This window comes from Phyllobates terribilis, unplaced genomic scaffold, assembly GCF_046119375.1.
Source record: "Phyllobates terribilis strain yellow unplaced genomic scaffold, ASM4611937v1 Scaffold_74__1_contigs__length_7073193, whole genome shotgun sequence".
Classification (NCBI taxonomy): domain Eukaryota; kingdom Metazoa; phylum Chordata; class Amphibia; order Anura; family Dendrobatidae; genus Phyllobates; species Phyllobates terribilis.
The window spans coordinates 496,429-517,703 of NW_027362834.1; the positions used below are offsets into that span (position 1 = coordinate 496,429).

The 21,275-nt window shown below is 44.5% G+C and overlaps 7 non-coding genes and 2 pseudogenes across 7 annotated transcripts; all 9 read left to right on the plus strand.

Moving 5' to 3' along the window:
- Positions 1 to 1,955: 1,955 nt before the first annotated feature.
- On the plus strand, positions 1,956 to 2,149 carry LOC141196279 (U2 spliceosomal RNA). Its single transcript, XR_012268840.1, has one exon. It is a non-coding gene; the product is annotated as a U2 spliceosomal RNA (small nuclear RNA).
- A 1,120-nt stretch (positions 2,150 to 3,269) lies between these two features.
- Positions 3,270 to 3,362, plus strand: LOC141196457 (U2 spliceosomal RNA; annotated as a pseudogene).
- Positions 3,363 to 8,245: 4,883 nt separating this feature from the next.
- LOC141196209 (U2 spliceosomal RNA) lies at positions 8,246 to 8,441 on the plus strand. Its single transcript, XR_012268773.1, has one exon. It is a non-coding gene; the product is annotated as a U2 spliceosomal RNA (small nuclear RNA).
- Positions 8,442 to 9,561: 1,120 nt separating this feature from the next.
- Positions 9,562 to 9,752, plus strand: LOC141196615 (U2 spliceosomal RNA). Its single transcript, XR_012269015.1, has one exon. It is a non-coding gene; the product is annotated as a U2 spliceosomal RNA (small nuclear RNA).
- Positions 9,753 to 10,872: 1,120 nt separating this feature from the next.
- LOC141196506 (U2 spliceosomal RNA) lies at positions 10,873 to 10,964 on the plus strand (annotated as a pseudogene).
- Positions 10,965 to 11,758: 794 nt separating this feature from the next.
- Positions 11,759 to 11,940, plus strand: LOC141196400 (U2 spliceosomal RNA). The gene has a single exon (XR_012268927.1). It is a non-coding gene; the product is annotated as a U2 spliceosomal RNA (small nuclear RNA).
- A 6,394-nt stretch (positions 11,941 to 18,334) lies between these two features.
- LOC141196286 (U2 spliceosomal RNA) lies at positions 18,335 to 18,523 on the plus strand. Its single transcript, XR_012268845.1, has one exon. It is a non-coding gene; the product is annotated as a U2 spliceosomal RNA (small nuclear RNA).
- A 1,115-nt stretch (positions 18,524 to 19,638) lies between these two features.
- Positions 19,639 to 19,829, plus strand: LOC141196616 (U2 spliceosomal RNA). The gene has a single exon (XR_012269016.1). It is a non-coding gene; the product is annotated as a U2 spliceosomal RNA (small nuclear RNA).
- A 1,115-nt stretch (positions 19,830 to 20,944) lies between these two features.
- LOC141196617 (U2 spliceosomal RNA) lies at positions 20,945 to 21,135 on the plus strand. Its single transcript, XR_012269017.1, has one exon. It is a non-coding gene; the product is annotated as a U2 spliceosomal RNA (small nuclear RNA).
- Positions 21,136 to 21,275: the final 140 nt, after the last annotated feature.

Below are 21,275 nucleotides of genomic sequence, written 5' to 3' on the forward strand. Positions count from 1 at the left end.
AGCCTCGCTCTCGTGCGGGACACGGTCGAGTACATCAAGGTCCGCCGTGCACACGCGGCCCTGGTCTCCTTGGATCAGGAGAAGGCCTTCGAACGGGTTTCCCACGAGTTCATGGGCCGAGCTCTGCACCGGTTAGGTTTGGGTAACATGTTTTGTTCGTATGTCCGTCTGATGTATTTTGATATCCACAGCTCGGTGTTGGTGAACGGCTGGAAGACTGACCCCTTCCCTGTCCTCTCTGGGATCAGACAAGGCTGCCCTCTATCACCTCTTCTTTTTGTTTGTGCTATAGAACTCTTCGCAGAGGCTATCCGGCAGAATGGAGAGATCAGAGGGATCACCGCACCGGGTCCGGGACGACACGAGGTCAAGTGCTCGCTCTACATGGACGACGTCACCGCCTTCTGCGCTGATCGTGGTTCAGTCGACGCCCTCGTCCAGACGTGTGAGAGGTTCGGCCGGGCTTCAGGGGCCAAAGTCAACTGCAGGAAGTCGGAAGCCATGCTCTTCGGGGATTGGCAGCCGGCCTCCTCCGCCCCCTTCCCCTTCAACATTCAACCGGATTTCCTCAAGGTGCTGGGAGTCTGGTTCGGGAAGGAAGGAGCGGCCCTCAAGTCCTGGCAAGAACGCTTGGCCAAGGTGAAGCAACGGATCGGACTCTGGAGCCTCAGACACCTCACTTGTGAGGGTAAGGCACTCGTCCTGCGTAATGAGGTCCTGCCCGTCTTGCAGTACACGGCGCAGGCCTGGCCCCCACACGTCACTGTGTGCAGGGCCATTACCAGGACAGTGTTTCACTTTGTCTGGGGATCCAAGATGGACAGAGTCAGGCGGGCCGTCATGTACAAGGAGCCTCGCAAGGGTGGGAAGGGCGTTCCAGATATCCCCACCCTCCTGCGATCCTCTTTTGTGTGTGATTGTGTCCGCCGGACTTTGCAAGTCAAGAATGGCTCCGCGGGCAGGTCCATGTCTCGCTTCTTCCTGCTTCCTCTTTGGAGGCGACTCGGCTGGGACAAGTGGGACAGCTCCTTCCCCTACAACTGGACGACGCCATGGTTCTACGGAGACGTCGTTCGATTTGTGGGGGAACATCAACTGGAGGGACTCAAGCCCGACTTGTGGAAGCCCAAAACTATCCACAAGCTCATCAGAGCCAAGGATGACGTGGAGAATATCACAGGACTTCACCAGGACACGCTGGAGACTGTGTGGACAAATGTGTCGTCTGACAGGCTGACCAACGGGCATAAGGACTTGTCGTGGATGGCGATTCAGGGCGGACTGCCCGTCCGGTCATTCATGCATGCCCGGAACCTGTGCAAGACCCGGTACTGCCCAAGGTGCCCCTTCGTGGAGGAAACATCTTTGCACACTTTTTGGGACTGCGGATTTGCACAGCGCCTGTTGACTGCCCTTGAGGATGACCTGAGGAACTCTGTCCCCAGGGCGAGCCTATCGCACCATTCTGTGCTTTACGGACTCTTCCCTGGGGTTCATACCGTCGGAGCCATCCAGGAGGCTTGGCGCCTTATGAACTGCTTCAAGGATGCCGTTTGGGTCGCCAGGAACCGGCTCATCTTGAGGAGGGAGAGGATGTTCATCCAGGACTGCCGCAGGCTGATCCACAGCCTGCTCAGAGACTATTCCATCGTGGACGGTCCGGAGGACGAGGATGAGGACTAAACCCCTCCTCCCCCTCTCCCCTTATGTGTCTTGTCTTTCAATAAAGCTTCGGGCCTGTGATTTTCCCCTCCCCATCCCCTTTTTCCCAATCCCCATCCCTTATCACGGTTCGTCGTACTGTATTGATTGACCTGCTTTTTCTTTCAGATTGAGTGTTTTGTGTAGCATAGGGGTGTGATGTGTCTAGTTAGTGCGTCGTATCCTCATGCTATGTAAATATGATGTAGAATTCTGTGTGTACTGGGCTGCGGCACTGTACACTGTCTGTTAACTTATTTTTTGTGCTAATAAAAGATATATTCAATCAAAAAAATCTGTTCTTATCAGTTTAATATCTGATACGTCCCCTATCTGGGGACCATATATTAAATGGATTTTTAGAACAGGGAGATGGAAAAAGAGCTTGCTCTGTCCACTCCACGCATTGACCTGGTATTGCAGTATCTCCAGGACCGGTGTACCCCTTCTTTAATGCAGTTTCTAAAATCAGAAAGAATTGAATTCAATGCTTTTTGTTCATTTTGCTTGTTTGTCGGATTTTGGGATGGACTCTTTGGCTTTGCTTTTCTTCTCCTCATTGGATTTTTCATGTTAAAAGTTGCAGAAGCCAGATGACAAGCTCATTTTGGTTCAACTTCAGCAACTGTGCATTGCATTGCCATGTAATGTAATGTAATGCAATGCTATCTATCTAGCTCTCCCTCTATACTTCCTTTTGGATAAACAGACATATTAGGCAAGCATTTTGGAGCTTTCACCTAAATAACTACAGGTGGTGAGATAAGCTGCACAATATAATTGACCTTTCAGTATATTGTTGCACACACACCATCTATTTAGCAAATGCCCTTGTTATCAACAGCAGCCTTTTAAACTCACCTGAGCTAACAGGTATGTGAGCTGGTTACTCTGCTGCGCTTAAAATTTCTTTTTTGGTTTGCTACAATGCCTTTTCTGAAACGTTGTCTCCCTCTGCTGGAACACTGACTTCTTTCATTTAATGCCTGCAGACTATAAAAGAGAAACCAACCCAAAAAGTTTGGTTGATTAGTCTGTGGCATTCTTTTAAACTGTTGCTTATGGCGGTCTCTGTGAGCTTCTCAGTGACATTCAGCCATCCAGGTATCCCGCCTGCAGTAGACGGAATGTGGCAATGGAACGCTGGCTGCGCGTGTCATAATAGGCTCTGAGCCTTTATATACCTGCGCACAGCAGCAGCCACCTTCAGTCTGCTGCTGGACAGCCAGCAGCAGCAGCAGCAGGAGAGGTAATTAATCAGCAACCCTCCTGCTAAGGGTAGACAGCTGCTCGTTCCACCCCCCCCCCGCCTTAATTGGTTCTCCTCCCTTCCAACGGTGTTGAGGCGGGTGGGAACAGCCGGGGGTTGAGGGTACTGTGCTAAAAGAGGTGGAGTTATGCAGATCTAAAACGCGTGGATTGCAGCAGCAGCAAGCCGAAAAGTGCAGGCATGTGAGGGATCTAGAGGTTGACAGCATGTCTTCTTAACGGGAGTCCAGGTGGCCATCTCCACAAATGGACTTTTCAGAATCCTTGGGTGGCACCGTAGTCGGAAACCAATTCTGGTTATCGCTTCTCGGCCTTTTGGCTAAGATCAAGTGTAGTATCTGTTAGAACCTTGCTGTTAGGTTTTTTTTCCTTTGCTGGTCACATGACCTTGTTGGCCTATTTAATCCTGCTCCGCCCTTCTGGCTTTGCTGGACTTCATTGTATTTCTACTTTCTAGCTAGCCTGTGCTCTGTATCTAACTCTGTTAGTTTGCTTGGTCTACGGACCTGTATGTTCAATCTATTTTGTTTGTTCGTCTTTCTGCTACTATTTCTGTTAGGAGGTGTCCCATATTCCTCCCAGTCCTTAGTACTTGTAGGGATTCCCTCCCCACATCTATAGGTCTTCGTACAGACTAGATTAGGACTTTAGCAGGTCTGATCGCAGGATCAGGTTCCCTGTTACATCGTAGGGATTCAGCTGAGTCCTATAGTAGGGACAGATCTCCTCTCTTTCCTTAGCTCTGGTAGCAGAACATAACAGTAAGTCCAGCCCGCAAATTCTCTAAGGAAAGATTTTTTTTTTTGTTCCATCATGGTGTCGGTTCAGGATTTGGCTAAACACCTGCAGGGACTCTCTCTGGAAGTGGCCGAGCTCCGTCAGCACGTGAGTAACTGTCCTGGAGCATATTTCTTGGAGCCTAAGGTATGTTTGCCGGATTTATTTTTTGGTGAACACCGAGAATTTTTTTCATTTAAAAATGCTTGCTTATTGTATTTTCGTTTGAGACCCAAGTCCTCTGGGGATGAATCCCAGCGCGTAGGGTTCATAATGTCACTTTTGCGCAAAGAGCCTCAGGAGTGGGCCTTTTCTTTGCAACCTAGTGATACATGCTTCAGATCAGTGGATAGTTTTTTTTCTGCTTTAGGACTATTATATGATGATCCTGACCGTGTGGCATCAGCTGAGACTGAGTTGAGACGTCTAAAACAAGGATCGGGTAATGTTGAAAAATATTGTACACATTTTCGTCGTTGGTCCACTCAAACAGGGTGGAACGATTCTGCTCTGAAAAGTCTATTTCTTGCTGGGCTCAGTGAAAGGGTTAAAGACCTGCTAATTGCTTATCCTACACCTGAGGATTTGCAACAGGCTATGCAATTAGCTATACGGGTGGATAGAAGACTGCGTGCTAGGGTTAATGAGAGCAAATCCTCTGCTATGTCAGTTTCTGGTTATGATAATGTGTGTACTAACAGTGGTGAACCGATGGAGATTGGATCGGGGGAACCTCGCTCTCAAGAAAAAGACCGTCGTTTTTCGGAAGGCTTGTGTTACTATTGCGGAAAATCTGGTCATTTGATTAAAGGCTGTGAGCTTCGTATGAAGAAAGAAAAAAAAATGGTCAGTCACGCCCGTATTGCCTGTTTAAATTCCAAGGGTATATTTTTAGCTGCTTCCACGATTGCTCAGGAAAAATTGATGGAATTTCGGGTGTTTGTTGATTGCGGGTCTACACTGAATGTAATTGATGGGGGATTCGTGGAAAAACTCAATTTAAAACCTGAACCTTTATCATCCCCCATTGCTGTGGTTTCTGTGGATGGCTCCCCTTTGAAGAATATTACTCTCAAGGTCAGTGAATTTCCTCTCACTATTAATGGTGTTCACCATGAGAAATTGGATTTGGTAGTGTTGAATAACTTGCCTTCTCCAGTAATATTGGGTTTGCCCTGGTTAAAATTTCACAATCCTGTATTGGATTGGTCTACCAGTGAAATTAAATCCTGGAGCCATAAATGTTATGACAAGTGTTGTAACGGGCGTATTGCAGCTTTGGATAGGGGAGAATTGCCTGTTCCTATTCAGGATTTTTGGAGAGTTTTTTCTGAGAAGGAATCGCAGGTTTTGCCTCCCCATAGAGACTATGATTGTTCTATTGAATTTGTCCCTGGAGCGACTCTTCCTAAAAGTCGTTTATTTAACCTTACTATTCCTGAGAGGAAGGCTTTGGAGGAATACATACAGACAAGTTTGGCCGCCGGTCACATTAGGCCCTCTAAGTCTCCTGTGGCGGTTGGATTTTTTTTTGTAAAAAAAAAGGACGGCGGTTTACGTCCTTGTCTGGATTTTCGTGAGATTAACAAAATTACGGTACGCAATCCTTACCCACTGCCATTGATTCCTGATCTGTTTAACCAGTTATTGGGGGCCAAGTGGTTCTCTAAAATTGACCTTAAGGGGGCATACAATCTGTTGCGCATGAAGGAGGGTGATGAATGGAAGACTGCTTTTAACACTCCTGTGGGTCATTTTGAGAATCTGGTTATGCCTTTTGGTCTTACTAATGCTCCTGCATTTTTTCAGAATCTGATTAATGACATCCTTAGACCTTTGATCGGTAAAAATGTGGTTGTGTATTTGGATGACATTTTGATTTATTCGCCAGATCTGGAGTCTCATTGGCGGAGCGTGCGTGAGGTATTACAGTTATTAATGGACAATTCGCTTTTTGCTAAGCTGGAGAAATGTGAGTTCGCTGTACAGAGAATTAGTTTTTTGGGCTACATTATCTCCAGCAAAGGTTTTGAGATGGATCCGGTTAAGGTTCAGGCTGTGCAGGAATGGCCTAGGCCTATTGGTTTGAAATCGATACAGAGGTTTTTGGGTTTCGCCAATTACTATAGAAAATTCATAAAAAATTTTTCTAGTATTGTCAAACCTCTGACTGATCTCACCAGGAAAGGTGCTGATGCGGTTCAGTGGTCTTCTGAGGCCATTGAAGCTTTTGTGTATCTCAAGGAGAGGTTCACCTCTGCTCCCATCCTTATGCAGCCTGATGTTACTAGGCCGTTTTTGGTTGAGGTTGATGCTTCCTTTGTGGGGGTTGGCGCAGTATTGTCTCAGGATAACGGGGATGGATTACATCCCTGTGCTTTTTTTTCAAAAAAATTTTCGGAGACTGAATTGAATTACGATATTGGTAATCGGGAATTATTGGCTATTAAACTCGCATTTGAACACTGGCGCCACTTCTTGGAAGGTGCGGAATTTCCCGTTCAGGTTCTTACGGATCATAAAAATCTGATATATCTTGACGCTGCCAAGCGCCTGAATGCCCGTCAGGCTAGGTGGGCACTGTTTTTCTCGCGGTTTAATTTCTCCGTTACTTACATCCCTGGTACTAAGAATGTTAAGGCGGATGCCTTGTCTCGCAGTTTTTCTCCCATAGTCGGTGCTGAGAAAGAGGAAAACATTTTACAAGAAGGTGTTGTGATAGCTGCTTTAGACTCCGTTTTGGAAGATGAGATTCTTAAAGCTCAGGAGAATGCCCCATCTAACACTCCTCATGGGAGGTTGTTTGTGCCTGGGACCTTTAGGAGAGATTTGTTTGTTGAGTGTCACGAATCTCGGTTGGCAGGTCATCCCGGAATCTCTGAGACCAAGAGACTGGTGGGTCGCAGTTTTTGGTGGCCTGGATGGCAGAAGGAAGTCATTAAGTGGGTGCGCCAATGTACTATATGTGCTAGATCTAAGTCCTCACATACTCCTGCTGCGGGGTTGCTTTGTCCTTTGGAGGTCCCCAGTGCTCCTTGGACACATTTGGCTATGGACTTTATAACTGACCTTCCCCCCTCTGAGGGTTTTACTGTCATCTGGGTGGTCGTGGACCGTTTTAGCAAGATGTGTCACTTGGTTCCCTTCGTCAAACTGCCCTGCGCTAAAACTCTCGCTAAGGCCTTTGTCAAGGAAATTGTCAGACTTCATGGCGTTCCTACTGACATTGTTTCTGATAGAGGTCCTCAGTTCGTGGCTCGTTTTTGGCGTGCCTTTTGTGACAGGTTGGGAATTCATTTGTCGTTTTCGTCCGGATATCATCCTGAATCTAATGGCCAGACAGAAAGGAAAAACCAGGATGTTGAGCAGTTCTTGCGTTGTTTTGTGGCAGACAATCAAGAGGGGTGGTCTGAGTTTCTGCCACTTGCCGAATTTGCTCTGAACAATCATACATCTTCTTCTGCTGGTTGTTCGCCTTTTTTTTGTTGTTCTGGGAGACATCCGTCGTTTGGGTCGTTCTCCAAGTTGGGATCTGCCGTGCCTGAGGAGGAGAATTTTTCCGGTGATTTGGAAAGAGTTTGGACGGATGTGCGTGGTAATCTTCAGGAGGCCAACAGAAAATCTAAAGACTACTTTGATAGGAAACGACAGGAGGTTTTGTTCGCTGTTGGTGACATGGTTTGGTTGTCCTCTAGGAATCTGCGGTTGAGGATTCCTTCTAAGAAATTGGGTCCCAAGTTTGTAGGGCCCTTTAAGGTGCTTCAGGTTGTCAACCAATCTGCTGTTAGGTTGGAGGTTCCTACCTCCTGGAGAATTAATCCGGTCTTTCATGTCTCTCTGTTAAAAAAAGCTGTTGTGTCGGATGGTGACGCCTCTGCCTCTGTTCCTCCGGTGGTGGAGGACGGGGAATATGAAATTTCTCGCATCCTTGACTCTAGACGGTATAGAGGTAGTTTGCAGTATCTTGTGGCCTGGAAAGGTTTCGGACCCGAGGATAACTCTTGGGTGAGGTCAGATGATGTTTCCGCGTCCAGACTTATCAGAGCGTTTCACAGGAGATTTCCTGATAAGCCTGGTCCTAGCGGATCCGGAGGATCCTCTTAGAAGGGGGGGTACTGTTAGAACCTTGCTGTTAGGTTTTTTTTCCTTTGCTGGTCACATGACCTTGTTGACCTATTTAATCCTGCTCCGCCCTTCTGGCTTTGCTGGACTTCATTGTATTTCTACTTTCTAGCTAGCCTGTGCTCTGTATCTAACTCTGTTAGTTTGCTTGGTCTACGGACCTCTATGTTCAATCTATTTTGTTTGTTCGTCTTTCTGCTACTATTTCTGTTAGGAGGTGTCCCATATTCCTCCCAGTCCTTAGTACTTGTAGGGATTCCCTCCCCACATCTATAGGTCTTCGTACAGACTAGATTAGGACTTTAGCAGGTCTGATCGCAGGATCAGGTTCCCTGTTACATCGTAGGGATTCAGCTGAGTCCTATAGTAGGGACAGATCTCCTCTCTTTCCTTAGCTCTGGTAGCAGAACATAACAGTATCTGTTCTTATCAGTTTAATATCTGATACGTCCCCTATCTGGGGACCATATATTAAATGGATTTTTAGAACAGGGAGATGGAAAAAGAGCTTGCTCTGTCCACTCCACGCATTGACCTGGTATTGCAGTATCTCCAGGACCGGTGCACCCCTTCTTTAATGCAGTTTCTAAAATCAGAAAGAATTGAATTCAATGCTTTTTGTTCATTTTGCTTGTTTGTCGGATTTTGGGATGGACTCTTTGGCTTTGCTTTTCTTCTCCTCATTGGATTTTTCATGTTAAAAGTTGCAGAAGCCAGATGACAAGCTCATTTTGGTTCAACTTCAGCAACTGTGCATTGCATTGCCATGTAATGTAATGTAATGCAATGCTATCTATCTAGCTCTCCCTCTATACTTCCTTTTGGATAAACAGACATATTAGGCAAGCATTTTGGAGCTTTCACCTAAATAACTACAGGTGGTGAGATAAGCTGCACAATATAATTGACCTTTCAGTATATTGTTGCACACACACCATCTATTTAGCAAATGCCCTTGTTATCAACAGCAGCCTTTTAAACTCACCTGAGCTAACAGGTATGTGAGCTGGTTACTCTGCTGCGCTTAAAATTTCTTTTTTGGTTTGCTACAATGCCTTTTCTGAAACGTTGTCTCCCTCTGCTGGAACACTGACTTCTTTCATTTAATGCCTGCAGACTATAAAAGAGAAACCAACCCAAAAAGTTTGGTTGATTAGTCTGTGGCATTCTTTTAAACTGTTGCTTATGGCGGTCTCTGTGAGCTTCTCAGTGACATTCAGCCATCCAGGTATCCCGCCTGCAGTAGACGGAATGTGGCAATGGAACGCTGGCTGCGCGTGTCATAATAGGCTCTGAGCCTTTATATACCTGCGCACAGCAGCAGCCACCTTCAGTCTGCTGCTGGACAGCCAGCAGCAGCAGCAGCAGGAGAGGTAATTAATCAGCAACCCTCCTGCTAAGGGTAGACAGCTGCTCGTTCCACCCCCCCCCCGCCTTAATTGGTTCTCCTCCCTTCCAACGGTGTTGAGGCGGGTGGGAACAGCCGGGGGTTGAGGGTACTGTGCTAAAAGAGGTGGAGTTATGCAGATCTAAAACGCGTGGATTGCAGCAGCAGCAAGCCGAAAAGTGCAGGCATGTGAGGGATCTAGAGGTTGACAGCATGTCTTCTTAACGGGAGTCCAGGTGGCCATCTCCACAAATGGACTTTTCAGAATCCTTGGGTGGCACCGTAGTCGGAAACCAATTCTGGTTATCGCTTCTCGGCCTTTTGGCTAAGATCAAGTGTAGTATCTGTTCTTATCAGTTTAATATCTGATACGTCCCCTATCTGGGGACCATATATTAAATGGATTTTTAGAACAGGGAGATGGAAAAAGAGCTTGCTCTGTCCACTCCACGCATTGACCTGGTATTGCAGTATCTCCAGGACCGGTGCACCCCTTCTTTAATGCAGTTTCTAAAATCAGAAAGAATTGAATTCAATGCTTTTTGTTCATTTTGCTTGTTTGTCGGATTTTGGGATGGACTCTTTGGCTTTGCTTTTCTTCTCCTCATTGGATTTTTCATGTTAAAAGTTGCAGAAGCCAGATGACAAGCTCATTTTGGTTCAACTTCAGCAACTGTGCATTGCATTGCCATGTAATGTAATGTAATGCAATGCTATCTATCTAGCTCTCCCTCTATACTTCCTTTTGGATAAACAGACATATTAGGCAAGCATTTTGGAGCTTTCACCTAAATAACTACAGGTGGTGAGATAAGCTGCACAATATAATTGACCTTTCAGTATATTGTTGCACACACACCATCTATTTAGCAAATGCCCTTGTTATCAACAGCAGCCTTTTAAACTCACCTGAGCTAACAGGTATGTGAGCTGGTTACTCTGCTGCGCTTAAAATTTCTTTTTTGGTTTGCTACAATGCCTTTTCTGAAACGTTGTCTCCCTCTGCTGGAACACTGACTTCTTTCATTTAATGCCTGCAGACTATAAAAGAGAAACCAACCCAAAAAGTTTGGTTGATTAGTCTGTGGCATTCTTTTAAACTGTTGCTTATGGCGGTCTCTGTGAGCTTCTCAGTGACATTCAGCCATCCAGGTATCCCGCCTGCAGTAGACGGAATGTGGCAATGGAACGCTGGCTGCGCGTGTCATAATAGGCTCTGAGCCTTTATATACCTGCGCACAGCAGCAGCCACCTTCAGTCTGCTGCTGGACAGCCAGCAGCAGCAGCAGCAGGAGAGGTAATTAATCAGCAACCCTCCTGCTAAGGGTAGACAGCTGCTCGTTCCACCCCCCCCCCGCCTTAATTGGTTCTCCTCCCTTCCAACGGTGTTGAGGCGGGTGGGAACAGCCGGGGGTTGAGGGTACTGTGCTAAAAGAGGTGGCGTTATGCAGATCTAAAACGCGTGGATTGCAGCAGCAGCAAGCCGAAAAGTGCAGGCATGTGAGGGATCTAGAGGTTGACAGCATGTCTTCTTAACGGGAGTCCAGGTGGCCATCTCCACAAATGGACTTTTCAGAATCCTTGGGTGGCACCGTAGTCGGAAACCAATTCTGGTTATCGCTTCTCGGCCTTTTGGCTAAGATCAAGTGTAGTATCTTTCGAAAAGGCGGTTTTGGATGTTGGCCGCCCTAGTAGATTGATACATTATGCACACTGGGGTTTAGGCGCTTGTTAGTACGCCAGGTGGCTATTATAGTCATCTGGTGGAAAGCATGGCCCCCCAGGATCGACGCCATTGGGCCGGGGAAGATCGAAAGCCCGAAGTGTGAAGTGCCCCAGGAGTGGTGACCCTGGGGTGCCTTAACTCACTGGGATTGGGAACCCCACTTGAGTTTATGGCACATTTGCACAAGCACTTCAAATTTTCTTTCTTCGCACACACCCTTATTCCGGGCCTTCTGGCCTTAGGATGGGGAATTTTTCAATTCCCGGTCGAAGGTCCGGGCAGTATTATACTGTGAAACCTTCACTATTTATTTAATTTCTTTGTCACTGTGTGTCCACTTATTCACGTGTGTCACGTCCTACTAGGATTTTGTCGGGATGCGGTTCCCTTACGGGTTCCTCTCTTGGCAGGTCTAGGGGGGGAGTGTGTGGCCATCAGGTTCCGCTCCCCCCTGAACCCCCCTGGCTATTCTCTTTCGGGAGGAGAGCGTTGTTGGCTCCCCTCTTCCGGGAGGGGAGCACAGTCTTTGGCTCCCAGTGCCTTGCTCGGGTGAGAACTCGGGCAGGTGCTGGGGGTAAGATTGGGTCGCCTCTGGCTTCGGCTGGAGGTGGCTTTTTGTCCCTGTTCCTCGCTGTGGCCTTTTGGCTCGGAGGGACGGGGAATGGTTTGGGGGACCCTTCTCCTTTTGGAGAGGGTTTCAAGAAGACCAGCATCCTAGTGCACTTTTTTTGTGGCACTTGTCACTTTTTTAAGCGCACTCGGGTTTTGTACACGAATTCGGGCTTTAAAAAAAAAAAAAAAAAAATCTGTTCTTATCAGTTTAATATCTGATACGTCCCCTATCTGGGGATCATATATTAAATGGATTTTTAGAACAGGGAGATGGAAAAAGAGCTTGCTCTGTCCACTCCACGCATTGACCTGGTATTGCAGTATCTCCAGGACCGGTGCACCCCTTCTTTAATGCAGTTTCTAAAATCAGAAAGAATTGAATTCAATGCTTTTTGTTCATTTTGCTTGTTTGTCGGATTTTGGGATGGACTCTTTGGCTTTGCTTTTCTTCTCCTCATTGGATTTTTCATGTTAAAAGTTGCAGAAGCCAGATGACAAGCTCATTTTGGTTCAACTTCAGCAACTGTGCATTGCATTGCCATGTAATGTAATGTAATGCAATGCTATCTATCTAGCTCTCCCTCTATGCTTCCTTTTGGATAAACAGACATATTAGGCAAGCATTTTGGAGCTTTCACCTAAATAACTACAGGTGGTGAGATAAGCTGCACAATATAATTGACCTTTCAGTATATTGTTGCACACACACCATCTATTTAGCAAATGCCCTTGTTATCAACAGCAGCCTTTTAAACTCACCTGAGCTAACAGGTATGTGAGCTGGTTACTCTGCTGCGCTTAAAATTTCTTTTTTGGTTTGCTACAATGCCTTTTCTGAAACGTTGTCTCCCTCTGCTGGAACACTGACTTCTTTCATTTAATGCCTGCAGACTATAAAAGAGAAACCAACCCAAAAAGTTTGGTTGATTAGTCTGTGGCATTCTTTTAAACTGTTGCTTATGGCGGTCTCTGTGAGCTTCTCAGTGACATTCAGCCATCCAGGTATCCCGCCTGCAGTAGACGGAATGTGGCAATGGAACGCTGGCTGCGCGTGTCATAATAGGCTCTGAGCCTTTATATACCTGCGCACAGCAGCAGCCACCTTCAGTCTGCTGCTGGACAGCCAGCAGCAGCAGCAGCAGGAGAGGTAATTAATCAGCAACCCTCCTGCTAAGGGTAGACAGCTGCTCGTTCCACCCCCCCCCGCCTTAATTGGTTCTCCTCCCTTCCAACGGTGTTGAGGCGGGTGGGAACAGCCGGGGGTTGAGGGTACTGTGCTAAAAGAGGTGGAGTTATGCAGATCTAAAACGCGTGGATTGCAGCAGCAGCAAGCCGAAAAGTGCAGGCATGTGAGGGATCTAGAGGTTGACAGCATGTCTTCTTAACGGGAGTCCAGGTGGCCATCTCCACAAATGGACTTTTCAGAATCCTTGGGTGGCACCGTAGTCGGAAACCAATTCTGGTTATCGCTTCTCGGCCTTTTGGCTACGATCAAGTGCTTTATTGCAGGAGATTGTGGTTGAAGGGCACTCGGGTACCCCTCTCCTTGGCCTGGCAGGATCGTCCACTTTGGTGGACTTAACCTGCTTGCTGCTATTAGGGAGAGGGCTTAGTCCCAGGGTAACGAGTTGCGATCCCCCAGCTTCCAGGTGTTTTTCGCTGCAAGAACACTGGGAGCGCAGATTGCAAGCGGCTGCAATTTGCAACCTTGTTGCGTTTTTCCATGGAGGTTGACCCTAACCTCGTGCCTCTTTATGCGAGGCTAAAAAACTCTATCCGAGTTCACTTCACGGCGGGTGGCTCGGATATGAGGAAATTAGGGTATGTAGTCCAGGACGTGCTCAGGAACCTTCTTGGCGTACAAAGGAATGAAATTCTCTCCATCCAGGATTATCCCAGAAGAGGTGACTATGACATCACATTCACCGGAGAAGGTATTTTTAGAGATGTACTAGAAAAGTTAAAAAAAGTTGAAAATAGTCCTGTTTTGAAAGGGATACAAATTGTTGAGCACGTCCTGGATGAGGTAAGACTGGTTATTGTAAAAGTATTTTCGCCCTTTGTTTCTGCTCCAGAAGTAATGTCATTTCTAGCAATTTATTTTAAAAGTGTTAAATGTATTGGGAAGATATTAAACGAATATAACATATGGACATCTAAGTGGAAATTCCTTGTGAAGTGTACAAGAGATCCAAATACACCAGGTGGTATACGGCTCCCCCCTGCCCGTTTCAAAATTGGGCAAACAAATGGGGATTTCTTCTTTTCTGGGATGCCAGTATATTGCAGAAATTGTGGGCGCTATGGTCATTCAAAAGAAAACTGTCATGTATCATGTAGAAATTGTGCTAGTGAAGAACATGAGACAAAAGAATGCCCTAAGGAAAAGAAATGCAGTTTTTGCCAGACTCCAGGTCACTTTTATTTTTCTTGCCCTCACAGATTTCGGGAAGATGAGCAAAAGGGGAAGTCCAAGACGTCCGACCAAGGACCAAAAGATCAGACCACCCCTCAGGAGGAGGAACAACAACCTGGAGCCTCTGGAGACAATAAGGGCGTACCAAATAGTGAAGTGTCTCCAGAGTCTATGACAGGTAAAATACCAAATCCCAAAACCTGGCTGCAGGACCTGCGGGAGTCCAAAAGGAGGGCTGAGAAGGAGCAGAAGGGCACTACTGGAAAGGTCAAAAGGGACCGGCAAAAGGCCGACACAGAAGCCCTTGCCCAGTCTGGGTCTCCTAGGGCTGAGGGCGCTGAGTGGATAAAGGTGGGTCCTAAGAAAAAGAAAAAGGGTGGTTCGGAGGAGGCAGCAGGAGGTGAACAGATGGACACTTCTCCAGAAGGGGACGTGGACGCTGGACCCTCAGAGGTTTCGGTCTCCGCTGCTACAGGTGGGGACCGGGATCTTGCTGCCTCTGAAGAGTCAGAGGCTCTGCCTTGTGCGCAACCTCCTCCTATAGGACGACCTTCTACAGGTCAAACAGGGGCGGCGGAACCCCTCGGGGACCCACCTGATGAGGAACTGCATGGCCAGCCAATGGAGACCCAGCGGGTTCTGCCAGCCAGCCCTCCGAGCTATGCCAGTGTAGCGTCGGGTTTATATAAATGTGGTAATCTTTCCTCCTCCACGGAGACTCTCGTGACGATACTATCAGATGAGGAGGGAGGCGCAAGCCCAGTGGTCTGATCAGGTTCATCGGACAGGTAAATCCGTTGCTCTTAGTTACCTAAGTAAAATTTTTACATTTTCTAATGATGGCTGAACTCAAAGGTATTTCCCTCAACGTGAGAGGCATAAAATCTAACACGAGAAGAACTGCTCTTTTTAATTTTTTTACGTGTTTTACTGCATCTGTATTTTTTCTGCAAGAATGTAATATCCCACATGAAATGTCATATCAAAAATATAAAGATGAGTGGAAGTGTGGGCCATCTGTCTGGTCTGGATCGAATGCTGCAGGATCAGCGGGTGTAGCCATACTTTTTAAAGGGAACGTTTTAATTGATTTTATTCAGGAAATTTTACCAGGTCGTATTTTATTAGTGAAAGCTTTTATTGATGGTATTAGATGGCAGTTTTTAAATTTTTATGGATCCCCAGAGAAAAATGAAAGAGCCGAAATGCTTGATCTTTTACCATTATTTATTAATAACTCTGAACCTTTTATCTTAGCAGGGGATTTTAATTGTGTTTTAAAAGGTGAAAACCGGCGCTCCAGCTCTGTAAGCAGGAACTACGATAAAACCTCAGGTATGCTACATGATATAGTCAAAGATGCTAAATTGATAGACATATATAAAGAGTGTCATAGTGACAGCCCAGAGGACGCCGGTTTCACTTGGAGCAATGCTAATTGTAGCTCTAGGATTGATTTTATTTTTGGTTCAGATAAAACAATACCTGCCAAATGTGAAGTTTTAACTAATATATTTTCAGACCATAAACTTTTATCCTTTACCATAAAAGTAAATGACAACAAAAAATGTGGTAAGAAAAGCTGGAAAATGAACGTATCCCTTTTAACCGACCCGCAGATTTTATCAGATTTTATTGAGTTTTATAGGAAATGTAGAAAAGGGAAAAAAACAAATGAGACTATGAGTGTATGGTGGGATAGAATGAAAGTAAAAATAAAAGACTTTTTTATTAAAAAGAGTATATGTAGAGCCAAAGAAAAATATGAAGAATATAGAATTTTAAATACCCGCCTACAAACATTATTTAAGCTCAGAGACAATGGGATAGATGTACAACTTGATATTTCAAACTTAAAAGAAGAGATTTCAAAATGGCTAGAACAAAAAGGAAAAGAGATAATTTTTCGTTCTAGAGTACAACATATAGAAGAAAATGAAAAGTGTTCCAGATATTTTTTTAGGAAAAATAAAAAAGAAAAAGTGATAATTGACCATATAGATGGTGAGAATAATATAAAAAATATGCTGGGTAAAGTTGAGGTTTTTTTTTCTAATCTTTTTAATGGAAAAAATATAGATAATAAATTAATGGATGATTCGCTGAAAGGACTAACGGCTGTTTTAGATCCCGCATCCCAAGAGTTTTTATCCCAAGTTTTAACGGAACAAGAAGTGTTAAAAACTATTAAAAGGTTTAAAACTGGAAAGGTCCCTGGTCCTGATGGCATCCCAATAGAATTTTATGTATGTTTTTATGATATTTTAAAAGATGATTTGTTTTATTTGTTTACTGAGGTTTTTAATAATAAGGTTTTATTAAATTCCTGGAAGAAAGGTGAAGTCTCCCTCCTATACAAAAAAGGTGATAAATCAAAATTAGAAAACTGGAGACCAATAACACTTTTAAATTGTGACTATAAAATAATGGCTAAAATTTGTGCAAATCGTCTAAAAGAAGTCATCAGCAAAGTTATTCATTCTAATCAAGTGTGTGGGGTGCCGGGGCGCAGTATATGGGACAATCTGAATTTAGTGAAAGACTGTATTGAGAATGTGAAAGACAGAAAGGGGAAAATGGCGATTTTATCTATTGATTTTGAAAAAGCATTTGACCGTGTCTCACACTTTTATCTTTTTAAAGTTTTAGAGAAAATGGGCATACCAGAAGGGTTTTTACTATCGCTTAAAGCATTTTACAAGGATTGTACAAGTAAGATTTTAGTGAATGGTTTTAAGACACAAGAGGTATTTTTACGGTCAGGGGTGAAACAGGGATGCCCTCTGTCCCCCCTACTGTTTATCTGTGCACTGGAACCAATGTTATGTGCAATACGCCAAAATAAACAGATATGCGGTGTCCCTCTGCCTGGAAGCGGTGGTTTGGAGGCCAAGGTTGTAGGCTACATGGATGACGTGGCGGTCTTGTGTACAGATGCACCATCACTTACGGCCACTCTCCATCAAGTGCAATCCTTTTGTCTAGCTTCTGGTTTTAAAATCAATTTTAATAAGTGTAACATTTTAAGTGTTGGGGGGATGATTTTACGTGATGTACCAATTAATGTCTCCGAATCCATTTCCATTTTAGGTATATCATTCACTGAAAATAATGATGGTTATAATAGTTGGGAAACAGTTACACAGAAAGTAAATACGAAAATATGTATGTGGAACATGAGGAGACTTACAATGGAGGGTAAAGTATTGGTTTTAAAGATGGTGATTTTACCTCTTTTATTGTATCTTAGCATGGTTTTCCCCCCGCCTGTTAATGTTTTAAAAAAGATAACCAAAACCTGTTTTACCTTCTTTTGGAACTCAAAAATGGAAAAGCTGAAAAGACAAATCGTGATGAAATCAAAAGTAAAAGGTGGTAAAGATTTTCCAGATTTTAATAGGTTTCTTTTAATCCATCTGTTCGTTTACTGTTTTAATGCCCTTTTTAAGAATCACTATTGGTCCTTTTTTATGCGTTTTAATACAGGATTTTTTATGAGAAAGTTTGGATGGTATGAAGTTAATATATCTGTGCCCCATGCTTTTAATTTGTCGACGCATTATGAGATTTTAAGGAAAATAGTGTCCGATTTTAATTTAGGGACTAAGAAAATAGAGGAATTAAGAAATAGTAAGAAACTAATTAAAGAAATACGTAAAAGTGAGGAAATATGTAATGTTGACAGATATGATGATGACAAATCTATGTCTATCTGGAAAATGATTAACGTTTTTTATCTTTTTAATGAACAGAGAGATCTGGCTTGGAGTTGCATGCACCGCTGTCTTCCTTGCCGGGCATTCCAATACAGAAGAGGATTTGTGAGGTCTGCCATCTGCCCAAGAGCCGGATGCCAAGAAGAGGAAACGGTGGAACATCTATTATGGACATGTAATTTTGCAAAGGATTTCTGGAGAAGACTGCTCCCCCTACTGGAAAGGGTGGCAGACCTCAAGGACTTTACATATAAAACTGTGCTATACGGACTTATGGAATGCCCCACAATGGACCAGTACACAATGGCTTGGAAGACAGTGAACTGCGCCAAGTCATCTCTCTGGAAAGCGCGCAACATTGCTATTTTTAAACAAGATGTTTTATCAGTGAATGATGTTTTAAGTTTATGTTTATGTGAAATGTATACTTATTATTTAATTGACAAAAAGAAGAATGTACATATTTCCAAAAAATGGCTTGTTGACCAATGGAACCTAATTATTTAAAATCTTTGTATTTTTTTGTTTTGTAAATTTCATTTGTCTTTTAACGTTTGGTATTTGTTAAATTATGCTTGTAATTTGTTAAAGTTTTAATAAACGGTTTTATCCCTCTGCAGGGGATAGCCAAATTAAAAAAAAAATCTGTTCTTATCAGTTTAATATCTGATACGTCCCCTATCTGGGGACCATATATTAAATGGATTTTTAGAACAGGGAGATGGAAAAAGAGCTTGCTCTGTCCACTCCACGCATTGACCTGGTATTGCAGTATCTCCAGGACCGGTGCACCCCTTCTTTAATGCAGTTTCTAAAATCAGAAAGAATTGAATTCAATGTTTTTTGTTCATTTTGCTTGTTTGTCGGATTTGGGGATGGACTCTTTGGCTTTGCTTTTCTTCTCCTCATTGGATTTTTCATGTTCAAAGTTGCAGAAGCCAGATTACAAGCTCATTTTGGTTCAACTTCAGCAACTGTGCATTGCATTGCCATGTAATGTGATGCAATGCTATCTTTCTAGCTCTCCCTTTTTACTTCCTTTTGGATAAACAGACATATTAGGCAAGCATTTTGGAGCTTTCACCTAAATAACTACAGGTGGTGAGATAAGCTGCACAATATAATTGACCTTTCAGTATATTGTTGCACACACACCATCTATTTAGCAAATGCCCTTGTTATCAACAGCAGCCTTTTAAACTCACCTGAGCTAACAGGTATGTGCGCTGGTTACTCTGCTGCGCTTAAAATTTCTTTTTTGGTTTGCTACAATGCCTTTTCTGAAACGTTGTCTCCCTCTGCTGGAACACTGACTTCTTTCATTTAATGCCTGCAGACTATAAAAGAGAACCCAACCCAAAAAGTTTGGTTGATTAGTCTGTGGCATTCTGTTAAACTGTTGCTTATGGCGGTCTCTGTGAGCTTCTCAGCGACATTCAGCCAGCCAAGTATCCTGCCTGCAGTAGATGGAATGTGGCAATGGAACGCTGGCTGCGCGTGTCATAATAGGCTCTGAGCCTTTATATACCTGTGCACAGCAGCAGCCACCTTCAGTCTGCTGCTGGACAGCCAGCAGCAGCAGCAGCAGGAGAGGTATGTAATCAGGAGCCCTCCTGCTAAGGGTAGACAGCTGCTCGTTCCACCCCACCCCCCGCCTTAATTGGTTCTCCTCCCTTCCAACGGTGTTGAGGCGGGTGGGAACAGCAGGGGGTGAAGGTGCTGTGTTTAAAGAGGTGGAGTTATGCAGATCTAAAACGCGTGGATTGCAGCAGCAGCAAGCCGAAAAGTGCAGGCATGTAAGGGATCTAGAGGTTGACAACATGTCTTCTTAACGGGAGTCCAGGAGCTCATCTCCACAAATGGACTTTTCAGGATCCTTGGGTGGCTGCGTAGTTTGAAACCAATTCTGGTTATCGCTTCTCGGCCTTTTGGCTAAGATCAAGTGTAGTATCTGTTCTTATCAGTTTAATATCTGATACGTCCCCTATCTGGGGACCATATATTAAATGGATTTTTAGAACAGGGAGATGGAAAAAGAGCTTGCTCTGTCCACTCCACGCATTGACCTGGTATTGCAGTATCTCCAGGACCGGTGCACCCCTTCTTTAATGCAGTTTCTAAAATCAGAAAGAATTGAATTCAATGTTTTTTGTTCATTTTGCTTGTTTGTCGGATTTGGGGATGGACTCTTTGGCTTTGCTTTTCTTCTCCTCATTGGATTTTTCATGTTCAAAGTTGCAGAAGCCAGATTACAAGCTCATTTTGGTTCAACTTCAGCAACTGTGCATTGCATTGCCATGTAATGTGATGCAATGCTATCTTTCTAGCTCTCCCTTTTTACTTCCTTTTGGATAAACAGACATATTAGGCAAGCATTTTGGAGCTTTCACCTAAATAACTACAGGTGGTGAGATAAGCTGCACAATATAATTGACCTTTCAGTATATTGTTGCACACACACCATCTATTTAGCAAATGCCCTTGTTATCAACAGCAGCCTTTTAAACTCACCTGAGCTAACAGGTATGTGCGCTGGTTACTCTGCTGCGCTTAAAATTTCTTTTTTGGTTTGCTACAATGCCTTTTCTGAAACGTTGTCTCCTTCTGCTGGAACACTGACTTCTTTCATTTAATGCCTGCAGACTATAAAAGAGAACCCAACCCAAAAAGTTTGGTTGATTAGTCTGTGGCATTCTGTTAAACTGTTGCTTATGGCGGTCTCTGTGAGCTTCTCAGCGACATTCAGCCAGCCAGGTATCCTGCCTGCAGTAGATGGAATGTGGCAATGGAACGCTGGCTGCGCGTGTCATAATAGGCTCTGAGCCTTTATATACCTGTGCACAGCAGCAGCCACCTTCAGTCTGCTGCTGGACAGCCAGCAGCAGCAGCAGCAGGAGAGGTATGTAATCAGGAGCCCTCCTGCTAAGGGTAGACAGCTGCTCGTTCCACCCCACCCCCCGCCTTAATTGGTTCTCCTCCCTTCCAACGGTGTTGAGGCGGGTGGGAACAGCAGGGGGTGAAGGTGCTGTGTTTAAAGAGGTGGAGTTATGCAGATCTAAAACGCGTGGATTGCAGCAGCAGCAAGCCGAAAAGTGCAGGCATGTAAGGGATCTAGAGGTTGACAACATGTCTTCTTAACGGGAGTCCAGGAGCTCATCTCCACAAATGGACTTTTCAGGATCCTTGGGTGGCTCCGTAGTTTGAAACCAATTCTGGTTATCGCTTCTCGGCCTTTTGGCTAAGATCAAGTGTAGTATCTGTTCTTATCAGTTTAATATCTGATACGTCCCCTATCTGGGGACCATATATTAAATGGATTTTTAGAACAGGGAGATGGAAAAAGAGCTTGCTCTGTCCACTCCACGCATTGACCTGGTATTGCAGTATCTCCAGGACCGGTGCACCCCTTCTTTAATGCAGTTTCTAAAATCAGAAAGAATTGAATTCATTGTTTTTTGTTCATTTTGCTTGTTTGTCGGATTTGGGGATGGACTCTTTGGCTTTGCTTTTCTTCTCCTCATTGGATTTTTCATGTTCAAAGTTGCAGAA